The sequence below is a fragment of the Pundamilia nyererei genome, unplaced genomic scaffold (genome assembly GCF_000239375.1).
Source record: "Pundamilia nyererei isolate P.nyererei 1_Seehausen unplaced genomic scaffold, PunNye1.0 scaffold00027, whole genome shotgun sequence".
In the NCBI taxonomy this organism is placed as follows: domain Eukaryota; kingdom Metazoa; phylum Chordata; class Actinopteri; order Cichliformes; family Cichlidae; genus Pundamilia; species Pundamilia nyererei.
Window position 1 is genome coordinate 2,662,037 of NW_005187428.1, and position 7,453 is coordinate 2,669,489.

At 40.6% G+C, this 7,453-nt stretch overlaps 1 protein-coding gene across 10 annotated transcripts in view; it reads left to right on the plus strand.

Annotated features, from left to right (window-relative positions):
- The window catches only part of LOC102192473 (neuronal cell adhesion molecule-like), a 74,342-nt gene that overhangs the window by 23,593 nt on the left and 43,296 nt on the right, over positions 1–7,453 (plus strand). For 7 of the 10 annotated variants that reach the window (XM_005728147.2, XM_013909559.1, XM_013909557.1 and 4 more), the window contains exons 1-2: positions 2,448–2,553; positions 6,974–7,041. The exons of 1 other annotated variant lie outside the window; for it this stretch is intronic. The gene's annotated coding sequence lies outside the window, so the exon portion shown is untranslated. Of the gene's footprint in view, positions 1–2,447; positions 2,554–6,973; positions 7,042–7,453 lie in introns of those variants that run through there. 2 more of the 10 variants (XM_005728144.2, XM_005728146.2) reach the window with 2 other exon arrangements.

Consider the following 7,453-nt stretch of genomic DNA (forward strand, 5'->3'; position numbering starts at 1 on the left):
GTGGGAATGATGTATTAGGAGCAAACTTTAGAAGGCTAAATCATCCATGCTTGTCTTTTCTTTCTGTTTCTGACAGGCAATGAAGTATTTCAAGTGTCCCCCGCCCGCCCGCCCAGCCTCGATAGCCTTGTGAACCCAGCCTCTTATTCTCTCTCTCTCCAGGCCAATCATATTTCACTCCCATTCACATTTCTGAATAGGAAGCTCAAAAGAGTCCCCGCCAGAGACAAATGAATTTATGAGTGTCCACAAACAGTCACATGCACACTGTGCGCAGCTCCGGTTACGAGGGCCAGGTCTAGACGGCAACATGAAAGTTTTTTTATTTATTTATTTTTTCTGTTAAAAGTTTCTATTGAAATATGCAGTTGCCATTGAAATATCGTTCTTCTATTGGTGTCTTGACAAAGACCGGGGAGGGCGCCGGTCCTATCTCAGTGTGAGACTGAAAGAGCAAATGGGCCGGCAGGGATCGCCCAGTGTCTCTGCACTACGGAGTCAGTGTGCAGAAATAATGCCCATTAGACTTGGTCAATCACGCCCCTCGCTCAGTGAAATATGGCCCTTTCACTCATTTCATACCACAATACGTACACCTCACTGCTATCCATCATCTCCCTGAAAGACGTCCGCTACAATGAATGCTTTTATTTATGATACATTTTTTTGTTTAAATTAATGGCTTCTCATGCAGAGACGGTAGATGCTGAGAAAGCTCAACGCGCTGAGTTATGTTTACACAAAAGGACGACCGAAGCTGTTCATTAGCAGATTAAGCTGGAATTGCAGTGCAAAGGTTTCGAGTCTCTCGACCACCAGTGACACTCTGATGGTCTGTGGGCTGATGTTTTCATCATTGCGAGTGGGTGGACGTTATGTACTCACAGCGATTTGCAACAATGACCATGTTGTGAAGCCATTCAGCTTTTCCCACTGGAGCAGACAGATGTCATATGCCATGGAGTATTATGAAGTGGGTATTCCCAAAAGCGCAACCAGTGAATGGAGACCCTCTCTTTTTTTATGCAAGCATTTGAACAATGAAAAAATACTTCAGTAAAAGTGAAGAAGAACTATTAACAATGTATAGTAATTAATAATAGCTTAAAGATGAAATATCTACAAGTGCAATCCCTCTTTGAACAAATGTGATTGGTCAATAGACCTTAAGCTATGAACGGAAACCAAAAATGTGATAAACATTGTGCCAATGGTGTCAAAACTCATGTCCTTTGCTTACAAGTTCTGCATATTAATTTCCTGATATCTGTCTTTAGAGAGATATGTTCCATTGTACCATGTCCACTTACTGTATGCCTATTTTTAAGCTATTATACATCTGTGTGCATGTATGGAAGTGTGCCTTTTGGAATTAATGTGTGATGCTGTTTTCTGACAATTACAAGTCACAGATCAACAAAAACTGTGAACGGCTAGTTTAATCTCTTGTAAATGTTTTGCACTTTTAAAATCATAATTCGAATAGTTACTTGCAACAAAAAAAAAAAAAAATTAAAAATTACTTTGTGGAGCAAAGTGGAAGCATAAAGACATAAAAACTCTGGAGTGAATACGTGTGCTTTATGAATACCAGGGTTGAGGTCCTTGTTCAGCCGGAGCGAGAATCCTCTTTGATGCAGATAAAGTTACATTTTCAGTGCTTTTGTAGCGAGGGGGTGTTATTTAAGGCTGGGCCCAGAGAAAAGTGACTCTTTCAAACCATTGTTACCCTCTGCAACCATAGCTAACGGACGTCAAAAGACTTTTCACATCTATTCTCTTAAAATGGGTTGCAATAATGCTGGCGAGGAGTCGGCAATAAATAAGCTTCCTCTCACTGTGTCAGCTAGATTAGATTGCATGGGGACATCTGTTGACTGTAGGTGAGTACTTTCTCTGGTGTCTAAGTGTATGGGAAAGGAAGTCCTTCGGATGTGCCTTGAGGCTTTTTACTCTTTTTTTTTCTTACGTTGCTGTTCAGCCGCCACCCTCTATTGAACGCCTCGAAGGCCGCATTGATTCGAGCACAATCAGTGCAGCTGACAATTATTTTACTTTAGACTGGGTGCAGTTTGATTTAACATGCAATTATAGTGCCACTGTTGCTTTTATGCTCTGCCAGATTCATATAGCAGGATGTTGCGCTTCTGTCATTGCCTCATTTCGCAGACTGTTACGTCTTATAAAAACAAATAACTTTAAAAATATTTCATGCTCTTGCATAAAATACTAGAAATTGCCACCCAGTAACTATGTGGATTCTGCGAGCAGTTCATGTGATACCAGGAAATGTTTAACCTCTATTGTAGAGACACAAAAGGTTGTTTTAATCCCACTGTGAGAGGGGAGGGAGGGTCAGGGGAGGTTTTTGTTTTTTGGAGGAGGGGTTTTGGGTGTGCGAGGGAACCAACCCCTCTCTCTTTGCTGTCAGTCAGTTACAGCAGACACGTCGAGAAGTAAACAACCACCGGGATTATGACAGTTGAACTGGCTTCATGAAATGAATGCACAAACTGAGGCGACTTATCCTTACTGACACACACGGAGATAAAGGTGATGTATCGGCTTTGTGGTTAAATGGCATTTAGGGGCACAGTGTCTCTGTTTTGCTCTGTAAGATCTGCATAAGTCATCTTCTTAAGTTTTGAATGTTTTTGGGAGAACTGATGAAATATCCTGGATGATTAAACCGCTTCAGCAATTATTTGATTTTAAAAAAGGAACCATTATTATTATTGTTGGGTTCAGTTCGTTGGTAATATTAATTATTAATCAGGACAAATATCAAATAATTGCTGCTTTAAACTTCTCAGTGATGACTGTGTGTTGGTCTTCTCTCTTTTATACGATTTAAAATTAAGTATTTGGGGGGTTTGAACTATTAATCAGCCAAGAAATTACATTTGATGGTGTTGCTTTTTGCTTTTTAGAGCTCATACTGGTTGTTTTATCACATGTTGGTGTTGATTGACAATTATTTTTTAAAAATTAGAACTACTGACAGAATTGTTCAGTGTTTTCACCCTTTTTTTAAGCTAAATATTATCTTTTAAAGTTTTTGTGATAGTAAATTGAATATCTTTGGGTTTTTAACTTGACTGGGCAGCAAAAGGCTTCTGAAGATTATTTAGACAAAACGAACGACGGTCAGTTTCTTCACCACATTACCAAATGAATATAAACTAACTAGTTGATACAGAAAGTAGTCATCAGTTGCATGAGTCTGAAAATGTTCACTAAAACATTTTGAGACTTGGTTTCGTCGTGTACTTGTAGCCTGTCACTCTTTGAAGCTGTGGGTGTTTTCCTTGTGGTAAAACCTACAGACTGGTTTTGCAGCTCAGGTTTGATATTAACACGTTCATAGAGATTTTGCACCTTTCCAGCGCTTGCACAATCAACAAATCCTCTTCATTTTGTTGAGCCTGCTTGCTTTAAAATGTAATTTAAACAAACAAAAAAAAACCAGAACCTTTCTATCTGCAAGCCATGTCCTCTAATTTAAATTCAATATTTCTTCCCTCTTTGGCAGTAATGACACTTCATCGGGAGAACGGTATCATCTATAGCCACACTGCCTCTCATTAGGCGATAGTCTAAAATTAAACCAACAGGCTTCCGTGCCAACGCTGAGCCCCCTTCCCCTGTTTATGGACACAGGAACACACGCACAAACGTACAGCTAAGAACAACACAGCCTGGAAGAGAAAGCCAACCAGACCCTCATTAGAGGAATGACACTGTGCTAATTAGCATTTCTACAGTGAGCCATGCTTGTTTCGCCTGTTGACATTTCACCGGACATGCCGAATATGCAGTATATGCGTCTCTGCTCTATTTTGCATGAGATGACAAATGAAAAACAATGTCCTTAGAAGCAGGTATTCAGCGGTGTACTAACAATGCCGTCTTTGCTTTGTGACATCAATTAATGTCCATTAATTAACAACCAGAGTTTAGTCAGCGTGTTCTGTTTATAGAATACAAAGTCTTACACATTTAGATAGCTCAAAAAAGATGTGAACACCATCTCAAGATTACTTATTTTTGATGCATTTTAATAAATTTACTTTTGGCCTCTTTGAAGCGCCATAAGATATACATACTGTTTGCTTATTATGAGTGTGTAAAGCTGAAATTATTAGCAATCTGTTATTTCTTGCACATTGTTCAAATACGGATTAACATGATATATTTTTAATTTGGTTTTGATCTGCTTGATGACTCTATTTCAAACAGATATCTGCTCTCTTTGTAGCTCTGGTTTGGTCTCCACCGACTCCTGATGACAATATCAGTATATCTCTATCTATTCCTAACTGCTAAATGCTTCACAGTGTTAAGCAGCTATCCTAAAACTTTGTTTGTGGGTTGTTGATTTGGCAGGGTGTGTGCAGTTTGCTGGGTGTGTGCAGTTTGCTGGTACGCTGTTAACAAAAGGATATAACCCAGACAATAAGCAGAATGAGCACCGATGTGTTCATTATTATTTTGGGCCGTCTTTTTCCACAAAGCATCAGTGTTATTGTGAGTTTTAGAAGATTCAGATGTTTGCTTTGTTTGGCAGGTCTCATGGCACGAGAGTGCTCCCTAAGGTTTTGAGGGTACTGTTGGTCTCTTGCTGTGAGGTGCTTTGTAGTCCTGCTCGCTGCCCAAACTCAGCATCCCGTCTCAAGCTATTTTCAGTTTCGGTCCTCGGTCCTCTTTCTTATCACCATGGCAGCTGAGCTGGACGAGAGCGCTGCACGACTCTGTAGTGTCTAAGGGCAGAGGTGGGGTGGTGAGACGGCTGACTCGATTACATAGTGGGAGGTTTCTTTTGATGGGATCAGAAGGCAGCCCTTTCAAACAGGATGTGGAAAGGTCACTTTGTTGCTTTGTTTTATTCTAAAAAGTCGCAGCTGTAATCAGCTGTTTGATCCTGCAAACCCACAGAGAAGAAGAAAACTGTAAAATCGGTTGCACATTCACCAAAAGCAAAAGGTGAAGAAGGCAGCAGCTGAACTGTAGCGCTGCTCTCAGGTACAGAGTCAGCTCAGGTGTCAGCATTATTACAGTGTGATGCTGTGAGAGAATCGTATGCGTGTCAGTGTTTTTTAAAATCTGGGTCAGAAACCTTTAAATTCAGGGCTGTGGGATGATCAGATTTTCTGTTGTAATATTCTGTAAGAAGTAATGAAGTGACTGTGCAAGCTGGTAAGGCTTTTGAAACGTCGAGCTGTGCGGAAGGTTGCGGTAAATAATGCAGGTTTTGGGGGAACATGGCTAGAAAACAATTCATATGATTGTAAACAAGCGTGCAGCACAGGGTGCAAACATTTAAATTTTGGTTAGTGGGGTTAAAGAGCGATATTGAGACAAAACATATGCCATTTGTGTTAAGCAGAATTAATGTCAAATAACTGTTGACAGTTGTGAAAAGCAGTGTTCGTATTTAGCCAAGTGGAAACGGCTGCTTCTCTCAGTGGGACTTCGAGTCATACGAAGAGCAGGAGACTGAAGTCGATAAGCCTTTGCTCGAAGTAAATTGGATCTGCTTCTTCAATCATTCTGCAATCGATTCCGTTAGGTGTGTCCGTGTTGACTGTGACACAGTTTAAGGAAAAGAGAAGAGAGATTTTGCTACAGCACCAATCGCAACAGAAGCTGGATAAACCGAACAGAAGTTATTAGAAAAATGAGAGAGAAATGACAAGGTCAGCATAGGTTAGGACAGAAAATCAAAGCCTTTTCCAGCCTCTGACCCAATGTAAAGTTCATATTTTTATAGCAGGAGAGTCATGAGAGAAGTAATTCAGTGTGAAACATTGACTGGGTTTGAAGATTTATGTCAAAATATATATTTATTTAATTTCAAATCTGTCAAGACACATCTGTATATTATCTCCCAGGTCCATGTGCGGGATCTTTAGTTTAGGTCATGATAGGAGGAAGAAGATGAATGGAGAGAGCCTTCTTGGCCACGTGATAAGTCCAGTGTGTTTCCTACTTTACATCCTATGACAGCTGAGATAGGCCGTGACCCTAATTTAGATAGGAAAGTTAGGAAAATGGATGGTTGGAGGATGAAGGCATGATGATCACATTTGACTCGATTTGTTGTCCCACAAATTCCCCAAGCTGTCATGTGAAACCTTTTTCTTTTCTTATTGATTTTTAAAAATATAGTTAAGTGTGCGTTAAGGCAAACATTTCAACTATTTTTTATCAAGTGTGAGATAATAAGACAGGAAGGCTGAAAGTGGAGGCTGTGTGAGGAAAAGGTGATATAACCAAAAAGGAGATGAGGTCAGAGGAAAGAGGGCACGAGCAGAAGATAGGTGAGGACGACAGGCGTAGAAGAAGAGGAAGAGCAAGTATAGAGAATACACACAGAGTTAAGATGGGATAAGAGAAGAGGAGCTGAAGGAGATGAAACAAGACAAGACGAGAGATGAAGGGAGGAGATGTCTCTCCTCCAGCTCTTAGCCACGGGCCTTTGTGTCTATCAGCTTGGATTGCACACTGTTGCCTCTCAAAGTCTCTGGTTTACACAGCTTGACTGTTTAGGTTCTTTTTACCTCCAAAACTTCACAGTTGGAAGCGTTTTAAGTGCATTTCCAGCCAGTCGACACACCCATGCATGATTACATATATTTAAAAAGAGAAGTGGTCTTTTTTCATAAGAGATTGATCTGAAAGAGAGAATTATCTCTCTCTATCTAAATATCCTGGTCTAATCTGTGCTGTGACTGTGACGGAGCATTAGACATGCACTACGAAAAAGAAGTGTTTTTAGCAGAGTATAAAAAACAAAGCACAGATTAGTGAAGCCATTCTGAAATCAAACAGATGTTGGGAAAAGCCGTTTAGGAAAGACTAGATGTTCCTTTCAAGCTGGTTTAAAATGCTGGTTGTTTCCACAACAGGAAAGCAGAGAAGTCTACATGGTGTGCGCTAAATTTGTTATTCCCTGCTGTCCCTTTTTAACCAGACTGAATTCAGCCAGACAGCGGGCGAAGCAGGCCAGGGAGGAGGAGAGAGGGGATTTGGGCTTCTCTGGTAAGTCAGAAACTCCACGGATATCAAAACTTTTCCAAAACAGTGTGAACTTCCGGCCTTTTCGCAATCAAACGTTCTCGTTCTTCTCAGAGCCATTTCCCCTCCCACTGGATGTGAACACACACAGATGTCAGTCTGTTGCCTTTCCTGGCAAATGTCCCCAGTCTAAATATCTTCGTCTATGATGCTGCCAGAATGTGAATTTATTAACATTAACACTCCCTAACCAACTCCCCAATCTTTCCACAGCTACACGTCTTTCTCTTTCACTCTTTGTAGCGGTGCCTACTCTTTTGTTCTAGCTGAAAGGTAGAAGGTCAGCACTTGTTTGATTTCCATTTCTCTAGTGGCAAAGTGTGTTGTGTGTGTGTGTGTGTGTGTGTGTGTGTGTGTGTGTGTGTGTGTGTGTGTG